Source organism: Balaenoptera borealis (genome assembly GCF_965194805.1).
Source record: "Balaenoptera borealis genome assembly, chromosome: X".
NCBI classification, from domain to species: Eukaryota; Metazoa; Chordata; class Mammalia; order Artiodactyla; family Balaenopteridae; genus Balaenoptera; species Balaenoptera borealis.
In genome coordinates, this window is record NC_138881.1 from 67,234,369 (window position 1) to 67,253,751 (window position 19,383).

At 36.6% G+C, this 19,383-nt stretch overlaps 1 protein-coding gene across 1 annotated transcript in view; it reads left to right on the forward strand.

Annotated features, from left to right (window-relative positions):
- The window catches only part of SH3BGRL (SH3 domain binding glutamate rich protein like), a 79,390-nt gene that overhangs the window by 47,140 nt on the left and 12,867 nt on the right, over positions 1–19,383 (forward strand). The window lies entirely within an intron of this gene.

A 19,383-nucleotide genomic window follows, 5' to 3' on the forward strand; every position in this document is an offset into this window, starting at 1 on the left:
TGCACTCACGGAGACGTCATTAAGTTGACAGTCTAGTTAGCATGAGATAACAAGTATGGTAATATTTTGTTATTCATTATGCTTAGTGTTTAAGTGGTGCCTTTTACTTTGACAGATCTTGGGCAAGTGTGTGCTTAGGAGAAAGTTTCTAATCCACTTGAATATTAGTTTCTTCATCTGTGAATCTGGAATGAAAGTAATAGCAGCTCATAAGATTTTTGTGATAATTAAATAATGTAAGCATGTATAGTGCCTGGCCCATAAAAAACACTTAGTCAATAATATTATTATACTATAATTTAGAGTAAGAGTAAATTTGGTGCAAAGCAGAGAGGGACCTGCTACATATAAAATTCTGCGGTCCATTGTTAGCACACCCTAAATCGGGGTCTGTGTCCCTTTGTTTCCCTTTATCAGCCTACTCCTAATCCACACATTTCCCTGCAGCAGAAAGAGACTAGTCTTTGATTAAGGGATGGCTATATTCCATTGCTTAAATCGCCTGCTAGTATGGAATTTATAATCTTATAGTTTATAAGTTCCTTGAGCCCATAAATAACATCTCTATTTAATTTTATTTTTACTGATATTAAGGTAAGAACAATGGCCTTAAGGCCCAATGTGTACTTAGGAACTGCATTCTTTCTTTTACTTTCTTTTCACAGAAAGATGCAACTTTATTTTTTATCCAGTATTACTGAGATATAATAGACATACAACACTGTATAAGTTTAAGGTGTACAACATAATGTTTGACTTACATAATCATGAAATTATTACTACAATAAATGTAGTGAATATCCATCATCTCATATGGATACAAAATTAATGAAATAGGAAAAAAAACATTTTCCTTATGATGAGAACTCTTGGGATTTACTGTCTTCAATAACTTTCATATATAGTATATAGCTGTTTTAATTATATTTCTTAGTTGTACATTACATCCCTAGTACTCATTTACCTTATAACTGGAAATTTGTACTTTTTGACTACCTTCATCCAATTTCCCCTCTCTCCAACCTCTGCCTCTGGTAACCACAAATCTAATCTCTTTTTCTATGAGTTTGTTTTACTGTTTAGTTTTGAAGTATAATTGACCTATGACACTATGTTAGTTCCTGGTACACAGCACAGTAATTCAATATTGCTATACGTTTCAAAATGATCACCATGATAAGTCTAGATACCCTCCATCATCTTACAAAGATATTATATAGTAATTGACTATATTCCCCCACACTGTACATTTCATACCCTTAACTCATTTATTTTGTAACTGGAACTTTCTACCTCTTAATCTCCCTCACCTATTTCTCTCCTCCCCAGCTTTCCCTTCCCTCTGCCAACTACCTGTTTGTTCTCCTTATCTATGACTCTATTTCTCTTTTGTTATGATTGTTCATTTGTTTTGTTTTTTAGATTTGACATATAAGTGAAATCATATAGTATTTGACTTTTTCTGTCTGACTTATTTCATTTGTATAACACCCTCTAGGGCCATCCATGTTGTCACATATGGCAAGATTTCATTCTTTCTTATGGCTGAGTAATATTTCAGTGTGTAGGGACATCCCTGGTGGTGCAGTAGTTAAGAATCCGCCTGCCAATGCAGGGCACACGGGTTCAGTCCCTGGTCTGGGAAGATCCCACATGCTGCAGATCAACTAAGCCTGTGTGCCACAACTACTGAGCCTGCACACTAGAGCCCGTGAGCCACAACTACTAAGTCCCTGTGCTGCAACTACTGAAGCCCAAGTACCTAGAGCCCGTGCTCTGCAACAAGAGAAGCCACAACAGTGAGAAGCCCTCTCACCACAATGAAGAGTAATCCCCGCTCGCCGCAACTGGAGAAAGCCCGTGCGCAGCAATGAAGACCCAACGCAGCCAAAAAAATTAATAATAAATAAATAAATAAATAAAATACACAACACAAAAAAATTTTTTTAAATATTCCAGTGTGTATATATATCACATTTTCTTTATCCATTCATCTATTGATGGGCACTTAGGTTGCGTCCATATCTTGGCTATTGTAAATAATGCTGCAATGAATATAGGGGTGCATGTATCTTTTCAAATTAGTGTTTTCATTTTTTTTGGCTAAACACGCAGGAATGGAATTGCTGGATTGTATGGTAGTTCTATTTTTAATATTTTTGGAAAACTCAGTATTGTTTTTAAATAGTGGCTGCACCAATTTATATTCCCAGCGATACTGCATGAGGTTTCCCTTTTCTCCATATCCTTGCCAACACTGGTTATTTGTTGTCTTTTGGATAATAGCCATTCTTACAGGTGTGAGGTGATATCTCATTTTGGTTTTGATTTCCCTGATGATTAGTGATGTTGAGCATCTTAACATGTGCCTGTCCATCTGTATGTCTTCTTTAGAAAAAATGTCTATTCAGGTCCTCTGCCCACTTTTTAATCAGCTTGTTTTTTTGATGTTAGTTGTTTGAGTTTGTTGTATATTTTAGATATTAACACCTCATTGGATATATTGTTTGTAATCTCCCATTAAGTAGGCAGCCTTTTCATTTTGTTTAGTTTCCTTCACTGTGCAAGAAGCTTTTTAGTTTAATGTAGTCTCATTTGTTTATTTTTCTTTTGTTTCCCTTGCCTGAAGAGACATATCCAAAAAGTATTGCTGAGACTGATGTCAAAGAGCATACTGCCCATGCTTTCTCCTGGAAGTTTTATGGTTTCAGGTCTTACATTTAAATATTTAATCCATTTTGAGTTTATTTTTGTATATGGTGTGAAAAAGTAGTTTGGTTTGCTTCTTTTACATGTAGCTGTACAGTTATACCAGCACCATTTATTGAAGAGGCTTTCTTTTCCCCACTGTATATTCTTGCCTCCTTTGTCATAGACTAATAGGCCATATAATGGGTGCACTTCTGGGCTCTCAATTCAGTCCCAGTTATCTGTGTCTGTTTTTGTGCTGGTACCATACTGTTTTGATTACTGTAGCTTTTTAGTATAGTTTGAAATCAGGGACTTTGATACCTTCAGCTTTGTTCCTCTTTCTCAAGATTGTTTTGGCTATTTGGGGTCTCTTGTGTTTCCATAGAAATTATAGAATTATTTGTTTTAGTTCTGTGAAAAATGCCATTGGTGTTTTGGTAGGGATTGCATTGAATCTGTAGATCACCTTGGATAATATGTTAATTTTAACAATATTAATTCTTCCACTCTATGAACACAGTATATCTTTCCATCTGTTTGTGTCATCTTCAATTTCTTTTATCAGTCTCATAGTTTTCCGAGTACAGGTCTTTTATCTCCTTACTTAGATTTATTCCTAGGTATTTTATTCTTTTTGATGTGACAGTAAATAGGGTTGTTTTCTTAATTTTTCTTTCTGATAAGTTGTTTTTAATGTATAGAAATATAACAGATTCCTGTATATTAATTTTGTATCCTGCAACTTTACCAACTTCATTGACGAGTTCTAATAGTTTTATTGTGGCATCTGTAGGATTTTCTATATGTAGTATCATGTGATCTGCAAACAGTGACAGTTTTACTTCTTCCTTTCCAATGTGGATTCCTTTTATTTCTTTTTTTTTCTGTCTGATTGCTGTGGCTAGGATTGCTAATACTGTGTTGAATAATAGTGGTGAGAGTGGGCATCCTTGTCTTGTTCCTGATCTAGGAGGAGGTGCTTTCAGCTTTTCACCATTGAGTATAATGTTAGCTGTGGGCTTGTCATATATGGTCTTTATTACGTTGAGGTGTGTTCCCTCTATGACCACTTTCTGGAGAGTTTTTATCATAATTGGATGTTGAATTTTATCAAAAGCTTTTTCTGCATCTATTTAGATGATCATATGGGTTTTTTACTTCCATTTGTTAATGTGGTGTATCACATCGATTGATTTGCTGATATTGAAAAATCCTTGCATCCCTGGGATAAATCCCACTTGATCATGGTGTATGATCCTTTTAATATATTGTTGGAGTTGCTGTGCTAATACCTTGTTGAATATTTTTGCATATATGTTCATCAGTGATATTGACCTGTAATTTTCTTCTTTTGTGTGATATCTTTGTCTGGTTTTGGTATCAGGGTGATGCTGGCCTCATAGAATGAGTTTGGAAGTTCCTTTGCAGTTTTTTGGAATAATTTGAGAAGGATAGGTTTTAACTCTTCTGCATATGTTTGTTAGAATTCACCTGTGAAGCTATATGGTCCTGGACTTTTGTTTGTTGAGAGTATTTTAAATTATTGATTCAATTTCATTACCAGTAATCTTTCTGTTTGTATTTTCTATTTCTTCTGGATTCAGTCTTGGGAGATTGTACATTTCTAGGATGTTGTCCATTTCTTCTAGGGTGTCCATTTTATTAATGTATAATAGTTCATAGCAATCTCTTATGATCCTTTGTATTTCTGTTGTGTTGGTTGTAACTTTTCCCCTTTTATTTCTGATTTATTGATTTGGGCCCTCTCTCTTTTTTTTTCTTGATGAGTCTGGCTAAAGGTTTATCATTTTTTTTTATGTTTTCAAAGAACCAGCTCTTAATTTCATTGTTTCTTTTTCTATTGTTTTTTTTTCAGTATTTCATTTATTTCTGCTCTGCTCTTTATTATTTCTTTTCTTCTACTAATTTTGTTCTTCTTTTTCTATTTCCTTTAGATGTAAGGTTAGACTGTTATTTGAAATTTTCCTTGTTTTCTGAGATAAGCTTGTATTGCTATAAACTTCTCTGTTAAAACAACTTTCACTGCATCCCATAGTTTTAGGACCATTGTGTTTTCATTTTTATTTGTCTCCAGGTATTTTTTTAATTTCCTCTTTGATTTCTTCAGTGATTCATTGTTTGTTTAGTAACATAATGTGTAGCCTCCATGTGTTTGTCTTTTTTTTTTTTGCAGCTTTTTTTTAAATTGGGGTATAGTCTCTTTACCATATTGTGTTAGTTTCTGCTGTACAACGAAGTGAGTCAGCTATATGTATACATATATCCCCTCCCTCTTGGACCTCCCTCCCCCACATCCCATCTATCTAGGTCACCACAGAGCACCGAGCTGAGCTCCCTGTGCTATACAACAGGTTCCTATAGCTATCTGTTTTACACAGGGTAGTGTATATATGTCAATCCCGATCTCCCAATTGGGGAAAGAGGGGCGGGAGGAATTGGGAGATTGGGATTGACGTATATACACTATTGATACCATGTATAAAATAGGTAACTAATGAGGGCATACTGTGTAGCAGAGGGAACTCTACTTATACACTGTGGTGACCTAAATGGCAAGGAAATCCAAAAAAGAGGGAATATATGTATATGTGTAGCTGATTAATTTTGCTGTACAGTAGAAACTAACACAACTTTGTAAAGCAACTCTACTACAATAAAAATTAACAAAAAAAAAAGAAAATGCAGCTTTTTATCTTATATTTTATTTCTTGTCTCATAGCGCTATGGTCAGAAAAATGCTTGATATGATTTCAGTCTTCTTAAATTTACTGAGTTGTTCTGTGGCCTAGCATGTGATCTATCCTGGAGAATGTTCCATGTGCACTTTAAAAGAATGTGTATTCTGTTGCTTTTGGATGGAATGTTCTATATATGTCTATTAAGCCCATTTGGTCTATTATGTCCCTTAAGGCCCGTGTTTCCTTGTTGATTTTCAGCCTGAATGATCTGTCCATTGATGTAAGTTGGGTGTTGAAGTCTCCTAGTATTATTGTGTTACTGTCAGTTTCTCCCTTTATCTGTTAATATTTGCTTTATGTATTTAGGTGCTCCTATATTGGGTGCATATATATTTACAATTGTTGTATCTTCCAATTCTGTGTTTTAAACTCTATTTTTTTCTGTGTACAAAGGAACCCATGTACACTGTTGGTGAAAATGTAAATTGGTGCAGCCACTATGGAAAACAGTATGGATGTTTCTCAAAAAACTAAAAATAGAACTACTATATGACCCAGCATTTCCACTCCTGGGTATATATCCAGAAAAACCCAAAACACTAATTCAAAATGATACCACACCCTGATGTTCATAACAGCATTATTTACAATAGCCAAGATATGGAAGCAACCTAAGTGTTCATCAACAGATGAATGGATAAAGAAGATGTGGTATATATATAAAATGGAATCCTATTCAGCCATAAAAAAGAATGAAATTTTACCATTTGCAGCATCATGGATGGACTTGGAGGGCGTTATGCTAAGTGAAATGAGTCAGAAAGAGAAAAACATATACTGTATGATATCACTTATATGTGGAATCTAAAAAATACAAGTGAATATAACAACAACAAAAAAGAAGCAGACTCACAGATATAGAGAACAAACTAGTGGTTACCAGTGGGGTGGGGGGAAGGGCAATACAGGGGTGGGTGAGTGGGAAGTACAATATGAGTGAATATAGCCAATATTTTGTAGTAACTGTAAATAGAAAATAATCTTTAAAATTTGTATACAAAATTAAAAAAAAATTTAAGCGATGGAAACACAAAACATAAGAATTTACTGGCACCATTGTCCTTGAAGTAGAATGAGCTCACAGAAATGGCTACTGCCAGAGTCTCTGTCCCAGGGTGATTCCTAGTTGCCTCCTGCCTCTCCAGGAGGCTCTCCAAGATCAGAAAGTTGGTCTGACCCAGGCTTCTTTCAAATAGCTGATTCTGCCCTGTGTCTCGGAGTGTGTGAGCTTCTGTGTACCCCTTTAAAGAGTGGAGTGTCTTGTTTCCTACAGCATTCTGGTTCTTCCAAAAGTAAGCCCCACTGATCTTCAAAGCCAAATGTTCTGGGGGGTCATCTTCCTGGTGCAGGACCCTGGGGCTGGGGAGCCTGCTGTGCATCTTGGATCCCTCACTCCTTGGAAGGAACCTTTGCAATTGTATTTATCCTCCCGTTTGTGGGTCACCTACCCGGAGGAATGGGTCTTTTGACTATACCTCATCTCTACCTCTCCTACCTGTCTCTTTGGTTTCTCCTTTATATCTTTAGTTGTTGAAGACCTTTTCTGCTAGTCTTCAGGTTGTTCTCATTGACAGTTGCTCTGTAAATCGTTGTAATTTTGGTGTGCCTGAGGGAGGAGGTGAGCTCAGAGACTTCCTACTCCGTCATCTTGGTCAGTCCATGAACTGCATTCCTGACTGAATGGTAGTGTCTAACATCACCTAGGCAAGAGTCTGACACTAATCCTTCCCTAGCAGCAGAGGATCCTAGAGTTGGAATTGGGTATTCCAGTCACTTTTTGTTCATAATAATTTGAAGATTGATTAGATTGTGTGCATACTCATTTGGATGATAATGGGAACAAAATCATGGTCTGGTAAGTAGAATTTAGAATTAAATTATATAGTAAGAACACATCAAAAAGTGGTATTACTCTTTGTAAGAGCTTGTCGACCTTATATAAAAAATCTCTTAAGAAAAGAAATCCATGCAAAATATCTTGAAGCTAGACAGGGCAATGTATTGGAACAAACTTAGTCATTGGAGTTAGAGACATTTAGGTTTGAATGCCAGCTCTGCCACTGACTAACTTTGTGACTTTGGGTAAATTTACTTAACCTCTTTGAGCCTCAATATTCTAATCTGTAAAATGAGGGTAATAATATTTACCTTATAGAGTTATTATGAATATTAAGTTAAATAATGTATCAAAACACCTGCTTTAGCAGCTGTCACTTAACTGGCCTTCTATAACTGGTATGAATAATAAGACAATATCTGTTTCCCAGTCTTGTCTGAACACAGCCACAACTCAAAATTCCTGTGAATTTGGGAATAATTCCTGAATACCTTCTGATACCCCAACGTATGCTGGATGAACCCATAGCTTCTGTGAGTCCAAAAGCTCTAAATCTTGTGAAACTTTTGAGCTTTAATTCTTCTAAGCTTTGCTTAGAGCAGCTGCTATCTCCCTACCATGGAATGTGCTAGCAGTGAGGTGCTCTGTTTGGGTCTGGAGATTTCTGAAGGCTGTATTTTATAATCAGCTTTGTTCTTGGATTGCCAAGTGGTAATTTGGAGAATAAAGACTTACTTTGCTAGTTAGGGATGAATGAGAGTCTATGTGCAAACAGTAATAACCAACAATATTTCCCTGCACTCAAATCCTAGGTAATTGGAATTTATATTGTCATATTGTACATTCCAGTCATTAGTACTTCAAGGGTGCAGGAAATATCTGATATTGAAAACAGTGGCTAAAACATAACTAAAACCCACCATTAAATGGCATTTTCTCCAATTCCTTTTGGAGAACCCATCAATCTAATATGATGCATGAAATGTTTAATCCTGGGAATTTTTTTGAAGACATATTTCCAGATAACATTTAATCTGTGAGAAATCCAGCCCAGTCAGCCACAAAGACTAATGTATATTACTTTAGAATAGGCTCTTATAGGTTTCAGATTATAGCTACCTACTTTTCTCAAACTTCCCTGACTCTTTTGAAACTTTCTTAGGAAGTATTGTCAGATTCACAGTATGCTGTAAGAGTTTTTAAAAGAGAGCTTTTCTTGCTTTATATAGCTGGAGTTATTTTTTTCCAGATTTATTGATGTATAATTGATTTATTGAATTGCTTCCAAAACGTAGAGTGTGGAAATATAATCATCCAAAAAACATCAGACAAACCTGAATTGAGGGGCATTTTACAAAATACCTGACCAATACTCCTCTGAACTGTCAAGATCATGGGAAACAAGAAAAGTCTGAGAAACTGTCACAGGCCAGAGGAGACTAAAGAGACATGACTAAATGTAATGTGGTATCCTGGAAGGGATCTTGAAACAAAGAAACAAACATTAGTGGAAAAACTGGTGAAATCCAAATAGTCTGGAGTTTAGCTAATAGTACTATACCAATGTATCAGTGTTGGTTTCTTAGCTGTGGCAAATGTGCCACTGTGAGGTAAGGTGTTATAATAGGGGAAACAGAGTGAGAGTTATATGGGAACTCTATATTATATCTGCAAAGTTTTGTAAATCTAAAATTGTTCCAAAGTTGAAGTTTATTAAAATGAAAAACTAAAAACAAGCATTTTGGAGGTCCTGGATTTAAAACAAAGTTGTTAGATCAATCAGTATTAACTACTTTGTGTCCAGCCTATGAGGTGAGCACTATGTAGGAAAGCTTAAACAAAAGGCATGGCCCCTACCTTCAGGTGGTTTAGCAACTAATTGACGAGATGAGACTTTGACATGTGAAAAGATTAGCAATCATTGGTACTATTTGATTAAGCTCCAAACTGGGTGATACTGACTGTAGGAGGTCAGAGGGAGAAGGCTGGAGTGGCCACCAAGGGTTTCACAGAGGGAGTGCACCTGGATGAATAAGTTAGAATTGCATCAGTGGAGAGAGGGGAGACTTGCAGTAGAAGGTAACAAAGGGAAAAGCACTAAGGTCTTGGGCACAGCAAACTCAGGGAAAAATAAAGGCAGCTTGATATGTTGTGGGGTGCCCGGGGAATGCATATTTTTAGAGAAGATAGAACATTATGCAGAACCTTGAAAGTTAAGCAGTTGGGGGTGAGGTTGAAATTGGCCACAGGGAACCAGTGTAGCAGCAGTAGGATTACAGTATATGTTTTGATTCTGTGGCTTTCAACCTTTTGCCAAATTTGTCTATTATTTATTAATCTGCTAACACTTCACTCAGCATGTACATTTGATAAGACTATGTGGGGATGAAGTTCACCTGCAAGAGATGAAAGTACAGTCATGCTAATTTTCTGAATTAAAAGGGCTTTTCTTGACTAAATGAAATTTCAGTTCTGAATAATCTCATCTTTATAAGATGAGAATTTGGGAATAATTATTTGGGAATGATTCCTGAATACCTTTCTTATCTGGCACTTTTCTCTGTCCATACTGTTTCCCAGAGTCAGAAAGAACTTTAGTCCCGCTGTTACTGATTCAGTAAAAGCTTGTTTTTACTTTCTTTTTTTTTTTTTAATTAATTTATTTATTTATTTATTTTGGCTGCATTGGGTCTTCATTGCTGTGCACAGGCTTTCTCTAGTTGCAGCGAGCGGGGGCTACTCTTCATTGTGGTGCACGGGCTTCTCATTGTGGTGGCTTCTCTTGTTGTGGAGCATGGGCTCTAGGTGCACAGGCTTCAGTAGTTGTGGCACTCAGGCTCAGTAGTGGTGGCTCGCAGGCTCTAGAGCGCAGGCTCAGTAGTTGTGGTGTACGGGCTTAGTTGCTCCACGGCATGTGGGATCTTCCCGGACCAGGGCTCGAACCCATGTCCCCTGCATTGGCAGGCGGATTCTTAACCACTGTGCCACCAGGGAAGTCCCTGTTTTTACTTTCAAGTGAGTAATGCATTGTGTTCAGATCATTTTGCTCTTTGAAAAGGTTGTTGGACTTTTTTTTTTTTTTAAGTGATGGGTACATTGTTTATTTAAAAAAAAATAAAGAATGGGAGGGGTCTGATGCCCTTGCACTTTCTCATCTGTTTCTCTGTACATTTAAAGTACAGAAATATGCCTCTATACCAGCTTTGCCCACTCAGAACTATTAAGTGGCCGAGCTCTTGACAAAGGGGAGACATGGGCTACATTGTTCTCAGTGTAGGCAACAAGAAACCAGAGGCCTCATGACATTCCATTCAGTTCTTCTGTGTGCATGCTGCCCATGTGCAAGCAAGCCCACAAGTTGGTGGGCTTAGGAATTCAATAGGGTCAGTTTAGACTGGTCAAGGGGAAAGAGACCATAATAACTAGGAAATCAAATTCAGTAAATGAGGCTATTTGGAAGAAAACATAAGCTATCTCAGCTTTTGTTGTCTTTCTATTTTGTATCACATAGTTTAGAAGAACTCTTTCATATATGTCCATCTTATTTCCCCAGCTAGATGGGGAATTCTAATATGTACTGCATGTAGTGAAAAAGAACAGGGTTTTGCAGTCAGATAGCTTTAGATTTGTAATTTAGTACAGGCAATTAATAGATCATTCTTCTTGGGCAGGTATCTTAACCTATCTAAGCCTCAATTTCCTTTGTTGTAAAATGGGGATAATCATATTAACCTTTCAGAATTGTTGTGAGGATTTCAGGGGATATATGTACATAGCCTCACAAAGAGTTTGGTACTCAGCAAGCACTCAACAAGTCTTAGTCTCCCTTTCTCCTTAAAGGTCTTTATCTGGTACAAATCTTAACCCAGTACTAACATATAATAAGGCTTGGAAATTTCCTCTTGGGATTATCTTGGGAGGCCATTCCTGCAGCTTTTTTGTGTACCCCTCTATTAGAGTTATATAGGGACAACTCTGGCAAAATTCTAAGGCAGACAAAGAAACTTCACTGTTTCCTTGCCTACTTCTCTCCAGGTAGTCCCTCCCTCCACTCCAAACATGCACACTGCCTGCCCTTTCTATGAAGACCAAACTAGTAAATCGGTCATGGTAGAGTTTCAAGCATCAGAAGAATTGAATTTTAGGGTAGATAGTACTCCCAGTGCTCCTTATTTCACAGCCTCCTGGGTCTACACATACATCCATGTCTGAAGGAATTGGAGAGAGACTGCAGTTCCTTCTGACTCTGGAAAAAGCTCCAGATAAGAAAGGGCTGGATCCTCTTCAATAAGTGGTGCTGTGAAAACTGGGCAGCTACATGTAAAAGAATGAAATTAGATCACTCCCTAACACCATATACAAAAATAAACTCAAAATGTATTAAAGACCTAAATGAAAGGCCAGACACTATAAAACTCTTAGCAGAAAATATAGGCAGAACACTATGACATAAATCACAGCAAGATCCTTTTTGACCCACCTCCTAGAGAAATGGAAAAAAAAACAAAAATAAACAAATGGGACCTAATGAAACTTAAAAGCTTTTTGCACAGCAAAGGAAACCATAATGAGGAAAAGACAACCCTCAGAATGGCAGAAAATATTTGTAAACGAAGCAACTGACAAAGGATTAATCTCCAAAATATACAAGCAGCTCATGCAGCTCAATATCAAAAAAACAACAACAACCCAATCCAAAAGTGGGCAGGAAACCTAAATAGACATTTCTCCAAAAAAAAAAGAAACAGATGGCCAACAAACACATGAAAAGATGCTCAACATCACTAATTATTAGAGAAATGCAAATCAAAACCACAGTGAGGTATCACCTCACACCGGTCAGAATGGCCATCATCAAAAAATCTACAAGCCATAAATGCTGGAGTGGGTGTGGAGAAAAGGGAACCCTCTTGCACTGTTGGTGGGAATGTAAATTGATACAGCCACTATGGAGAACAGTATGGAGGTTCCTCAAAAAACTAAAAATAGAACTACCATACGACCCAGCAATCCCACTCCTATGCACGTATCCAGAGGAAACCATACTTCAAAAGGATACATGCACTCTGATGTTCATTGCACTATTTATAATAACCAGGACATGGAAGCAATGTAAATGTCCATTGACAGATGAATTGATAAAGAAGATGTGGCATATATATACAATGGAATATTACTCAGCCATAGAAAGGAACAAAATTGAGTTATTTGTAATGAGGTAGATGGACCTAGAGTCTGTCATACAGAGTGAAGTAAGTCAGAAAGAGAAAAACAAATACCGTACACTAATTCATATATATGGAATCTAAAAAAACGGTACTGAGGAACCTAGTGGCAGGGCAGGAATAAAGACACAGATGTAGAGAACGGACTTGAGGACACGGAGGGCAAGGGGAAGCTAGTACGAAGTGAAAGAGTAGCATTGACATATATACACTACCAAATGTAAAATGGATGGCTAGTGGGAAGCTGCTGCACAGCACAGGGAGATCAGCTTGATACTCTGTGATGACCTAGGGGGGTGAGATAGAGAGGGTGAGAGGGAGGCTCAAGAGAGAGGGGATATGGAGATATATGTATACATATAGCTGATTCACTGTGTTGTACAGCAGAAACTAACACAACATTGTAAAGCAATTATACTCCAATAAAGATAAAATTTAAAAAGAAAGGGCTGGATAGATGAGATTTTTCAGACCTGATAAAGAAAAGCCTTTTTCACCCAGAAAATTAAGCATGACTGTACTTTCTTTACTGTGACCACCTTAAGACATAGCTGTTTTTGAGAAACTACCTTTAAATATCTACATTCTCCTCTTTTCACACAAGGCTCTACTTCTTTTTTTTTTTTTTTTAATGTCTGAAATATTTATATTAACATATTTCCATACATATTTCCATACAAATACAAATATAAGATTTTTAGAAATTTCATGTAATGTCTGAAACATTTATGTTAACATATTTCCATACAAATAACCCAATGAAAGTTTAGTATTAGTTGTTTTGTTTGTTTTTTTATACTGCAGGTTCTTATTAGGCATCAATTTTATACACATCAGTGTATACATGTCAATCCCAATCGCCCAATTCAGCACACCACCATCCCCACCCCACCGCAGTTTTCCCCCCTTGGTGTCCATATGTCCATTCTCTACATCTGTGTCTCAACTTCTGCCCTGCAAACTGGCTCATCTGTACCATTTTTCTAGGTTCCACATACATGCATTAATATACGATATTTGTTTTTCTCTTTCTGACTTACTTCACTCTGTATGACAGTCTCTAGATCCATCCACGTCTCAACAAATGACTCAATTTCGTTCCTTTTTATGGCTGAGTAATATTCCATTGTATATATGTACCACATCTTCTTTAGCCATTCGTCTGTTGATGGGCATTTAGGTTGCTTCCATGACCTGGCTATTGTAAATAGTGCTGCAATGAACATTCGGGTGCATGTGTCTTTTTGAATTACGGTTTTCTCTGGGTATATGCCCAGTAGTGGGATTGCTGGGTCATATAGTAATTCTATTTTTAGTTTTTTAAGGAACCTCCATATTGTTCTCCATAGTGGCTGTATCAATTTACATTCCCACCAACAGTGCAAGAGGTTTCCCTTTTCTCCACACGCTCTCCAGCATTTGTTGTTTGTAGATTTTCTGATGATGCCCATTCTAACAGGAGTGAGGTGATACCTCATTGTAGTTTTGATTTGCATTTCTGTAATAATTAGTGATGTTGAGCATCTTTTCATGTGCTTCGTGGCCATCTGTATGTCTTCTTTGGAGAAATGTCTATTTAGGTCTTCTGCCCATTTTTGGATTGGGGTGTTTGTTTCTTTAATATTGAGCTGAATGAGCTGTTTATATATTTTGGAGATCAATCCTTTGTCCGCTGATTCATTTGCAAATATTTTCTCCCATTCTGAGGGTTGTCTTTTCGTCTTGTTTATGGTTTCCTTTGCTGTGCAAAAGCTTTGAAGTTTCATTAGGTCCCACTTGTTTATTTTTGTTTTTATTTCCATTACTCTAGGAGGTGGATCAAAAAAGATCTTGCTGTGATTTATGTCAAAGAGTGTTCTTCCTATGTTTTCCTCTAATAGTTTTATAGTGTTCAGTCTTACATTTAGGTCTCTAATCCATTTTGAGTTTATTTTTGTATATGGTGTTAGGGAGTATTCTAATTTCATTCTTTTACATGTAGCTGTCCAGTTTTCTCAGCACCACTTATTGAAGAGACTGTCTTTTCTCCATTGTATATCTTTGCCTCCTTTGTCATAGATTAGTTGACCATAGGTGCGTGGGTTAATCTCTGGGCTTTCTATCTTGTTCCATTGATCTACGCTTCTGTTTTTGTGCCAGTACCATATTGTCTTGATTACTGTAGCTTTGTAGTATAGTCTGAAGTCAGGGAGTCTGATTGCTCCAGCTCCATTTTTTTCCCTCAAGACTGCTTTGGCTATTCGGGGTCTTTTGTGTCTCCAAACAAATTTTAAGATGATTTGTTCTAGCTCCGTAAAAAATGCCATTGGTAATTTGATAGGGATTGCATTGAATCTGTAGATTGCTTTGGGTAGTATAGTCATTTTCACAATGTTGATTCTTCCAATCCAAGAACATGGTATATCTCTCTATCTGTTTGTATCATCTTTAATTTCTTTCATCAGTGTCTTATAGTTTTCTGCATACAGGTCTTTTGTCTCCCTAGGTAGGTTTATTCCTAGGTATTTTATTCTTTTTGTTGCAATGGTAAATGGGAGTGTTTCCATAATTTCTCTTTCAGATTTTTCATCATTAGTGTATAGGAATGCAAGAGATTTCTGTGCATTAATTTTGTATCCTGCAACTTTACCATATTCATTAATTAGCTCTAGCAGTTTTCTGGTGGCAGTTTTAGGATTCTCTATGTATAGTATCATGTCATCCGTAAACAGTGACAGTTTTACTTCTTCCTTTCCAATTTGTATTCCTTTTATTTCTTTTTCTTCTCTGATTGCCATGGCTAGGACTTCCAGAACTATGTTGAATAATAGTGGTGAGAGTGGACATCCTTGTCTCATTCCTGATCTTAGAGGAAATGCTTTCAGTTTTTCACCATTGAGAATGATGTTTGCTGTGGGTTTGTCATATATGGCCTTTATTATGTTGAGGTAAGTTCCCTCTATGCCCACTTTCTGGAGGGTTTTTATCAGAAATGGGTGTTGAATTTTGTCAAAAGCTTTTTCTGCATCTATTGAGATGATCATATGGTTTTTATTCTTCAATTTGTTAATATGGTGTATCACACTGATTGATTTGCGTATATTGAAGAATCCTTGCATCCCTGGGATAAATCCCACTTGATCATGGTGTATGATCCTTTTAATGTGTTGTTGGATTCTGTTTGCTAGTATTTTGTTGAGGATTTTTGCATCTATATTCATCAGTGATATTGGTCTGTAATTTTCTTTTTTTGTAGTGTCTTTGTCTGGTTTTGGTATCAGGGTGATGGTGGCCTCATAGAATGAGTTTGGGAGTGTTCCTTCCTCTGCAATTTTTTGGAAGAGTTTGAGAAGGATGGGTGTTAGCTCTTCTCTAAATGTTTGATAGAATTCAGGTGTGAAGCCATCTGGTCCTGGACTTTTGTTTGTTGGAAGATTTTTAATCACAGTTTCAATTTCATTACTTGTGATTGGTCTGTTCATATTTTCTGTTTCTTCCTGGTTCAGTCTTGGAAGGTTATACCATTCTAAGAATTTGTCCATTTCTTCCAGGTTGTCCATTTTATTGGCATAAAGTTGCTTGTAGTAGTCTCTTAGGATGCTTTGTATTTCTGCGATGTCTGTTGTAACTTCTCCTTTTTCATTTCTGATTTTATTGATTTGAGTCCTCTCCCTCTTTTTCTTGATGAGTCTGGCTAATGGCTTATCAATTTTGTTTATCTTCTCAAAGAACCAACTTTTAGTTTTATTGATCTTTGCTATTGTTTTCTTTGTTTCTATTTCATTTATTTCTGCTCTGATCTTTATGATTTCTTTCCTTCTGCTAACTTTGGGTTTTGTTTGTTCTTCTTTCTCTAGTTTCTTTAGGTGTAAGTTTAGATTGTTTACTTGAGATTTTTCTTGTTTCTTTAGGTAGGCTTGTATAGCTATAAACTTCCCTCTTAGAACTGCTTTTGCTGCATCCCATAGGTTTTGGGTCATCGTGTTTTCATTGTCATTTGTCTCTAGGTATTTTTTGATTTCCTCTTTGATTTCTTCAGTGATCTCTTGGTTATTTAGTAACGTATTGTTTAGCCTCCATGTGTTTGTGTTTTTTACGTTTTTTTCCCTGTAATTCAATTCTAATCTCATAGCGTTGTGGTCAGAAAAGATGCTTGATATGATTTCAATTTTCTTAAATTTACTGAGGCTTGATTTGTGACCCAAGATGTGATCTATCCTGGAGAATGTTCCGTGTGCACTTGAGAAGAACGTGTAATCTGCTGTTTTTGGATGGAATGTCCTATATATATCAGTTAAATCTATCTGGTCTATTGTGTCATTTAAAGCTTCTGTTTCCTTATTTATTTTCATTTTGGATGATCTGTCCATTGGTGTAAGTGAGGTGTTAAAGTCCCCCGCTATGATTGTGTTACTGTCGATTTCCTCTTTTATAGCTGTTAGCAGTTGCCTTATGTATTGAGGTGCTTGTATGTTGGGTGCATATATATTTATAATTGTTATATCTTCTTCTTGGATTGATCCCTGGATCATTATGTAGTGTCCTTCCTTGTCTCTTGTAACATTCTTTATTTTAAAGTCTATTTTATCTGATATGAGTATAGCTACTCCAGCTTTCTTTTGATTTCCATTTGCATGGAATATCTTTTTCCATCCCCTCACTTTCAGTCTGTATGTGTCCCTAAGTGTAAAGTGGGTCTCTTGTAGACAGCATATATATGGGTCTTGTTTTTGTATCCATTCAGCCAGTCTATGTCTTTTGGTTGGGGCATTTAATCCATTCACGTTTAAGGTAATTATTGATATGTATGTTCCTATGACCATTTTCTTAATTGTTTTGGGTTTGTTTTTGTAGGTCCTTTTTTCTCTTGTGTTTCCCACTTAGAGAAGTTCCTTTAGCATTTGTTGTAGAGCTGGTTTGGTGGTGCTGAATTCTCGTAGCTTTTGCTTGTCTGTAAAGCTTTTGATTTCTCCATCAAATCTAAATGAGATCCTTGCCGGGTAGAGTAATCTTGGTTGTAGGTTCTTCCCTTTCATCACTTTAAGTATATCATGCCACTCCCTTCTGGCTTGCAGAGTTTCTGCTGAGAAATCAGCTGTTAACCTTATGGGAGTTCCCTTGTATGTTATTTGTCGTTTTTCCCTTGCTGCTTTCAAAAATTTTTCTTTGTCTTTAATTTTTGCCACTTTGATTACTATGTGTCTCGGCGTGTTTCTCCTTGGGTTTATTCTGTATGGGACTCTCTGCGCTTCCTGGACTTGGGTGGCTATTTCCTTTCCCATGTTAGGGAAGTTTCCGACTATAATCTCTTCAAATATTTTCTCTGGTCCTTTCTCTCTCTCTTCTCCTTCTGGCACCCCTATAATGCGAATGTTGTTGTGTTTAATGTTGTCCCAGAGGTCTCTTAGGCTGTCTTCATTTCTTTTCATTCTTTTTTCTTTATTCTGTTCCGCAGCAGTGAATTCCACCATTCTGTCTTCCAGGTCACTTATCCGTTCTTCTGCCTCAGTTATTCTGCTATTGATTCCTTCTAGTGTAGTTTTCATTTCAGTTATTGTATTGGTCATCTCTGTTTGTTTGTTCTTTAATTCTTCTAGGTCTTTGTTAATCATTTCTTGCATCTTCTCGATCTTTGCCTCCATTCTTATTCCGAGGTCCTGGATCATCTTCACTATCATTATTCTGAATTCTTTTTCTGGAAGGTTGCCTATCTCCACTTCATTTAGTTGTTTTTCTGGGGTTTTTTCTTGTTCCTTCATCTGGTACATAGCCCTCTGCCTTTTCATCTTCTCTATCTTTCTGTAACTGTGTTTTTTTTCAAGGCTCTACTTCTGAAATTACTTGAGCCTAATATCTCTCTATACATAATGTGGTAGAATTGCAACTGAAAAAGAAATTAATAACAGTATTTGGGGAGGCAGACAGCAGTAAAATAGCAAACTTTACATTGTGCTCTTATGCTGCCACATCTTTGAACATCTGTCAGGAGAACTCCAGGTAGCTAGGGGTAGAGGTGGGAGATCAACAAGAAAATTCTTAATAATCTTACCCTAGATTTGTTGTAGACTTGTTGGTAAAGAGATATGAATTACAAGTTTTACATGGCTGATTGTGACCAAAGCATTTTTTAAAATATTGCAAAACAGGCAAGATGAAAACAAGTGTCTCTTGCTGTGGTTATACCATTAGATTAAGCAGTAGGAAGCCAGTGGCTTAAGGACTCATGATAGTATTCATTTAAAATGCACACAGATCTCTTTGGTTACTAAATGACTACACAGTGGCAACACTGCAGTAGTCTAGTGCCAAACAGACTAACTGGGGATTCAGACTTGATTTTCCTTTTGGGTGTATTTTGTAAGTAGATTAGTAAAAGACTGAAAAGGCAGCTTTAAATTCTATTTGTTCATGCTTCCTTCACCCCACTCTTAAATCGATAGGCACTGGCTAGGCAAAGACAGTCTTATTATTTTACTACAAATTAGCGTAGCCCTTCTTGTGGCAGCATTTGAAACAAACAGAACCAATTGGAAGGAATTTATATATCTGAATTTCTCTTTGCAGAAGTTGACTGGGTCACAAATTATAACCTGTTTAAAAAGACAAAATACACACCCACACAAGTGTTTATTCATTTAGAGACTTCAATTATGTGTAAGAATTTAGTCATAGAAATTATGAGCATCCATTTAGAAAGTTTCCAAGTTTATTTTGTAATACTGTACGTTTATTGTTCTAGTTCAATATGCTGTAATATTTGTGAGCACATTTTTCACAGCTGGACAATTATATTAAACTTTAATAAGTGTATCATGCTTTCACTAAAACCATAGACTGCATGCAATATAGATGGATGTAGTATGCAGCATGTGTGCTGTCATTATTAAGCTTA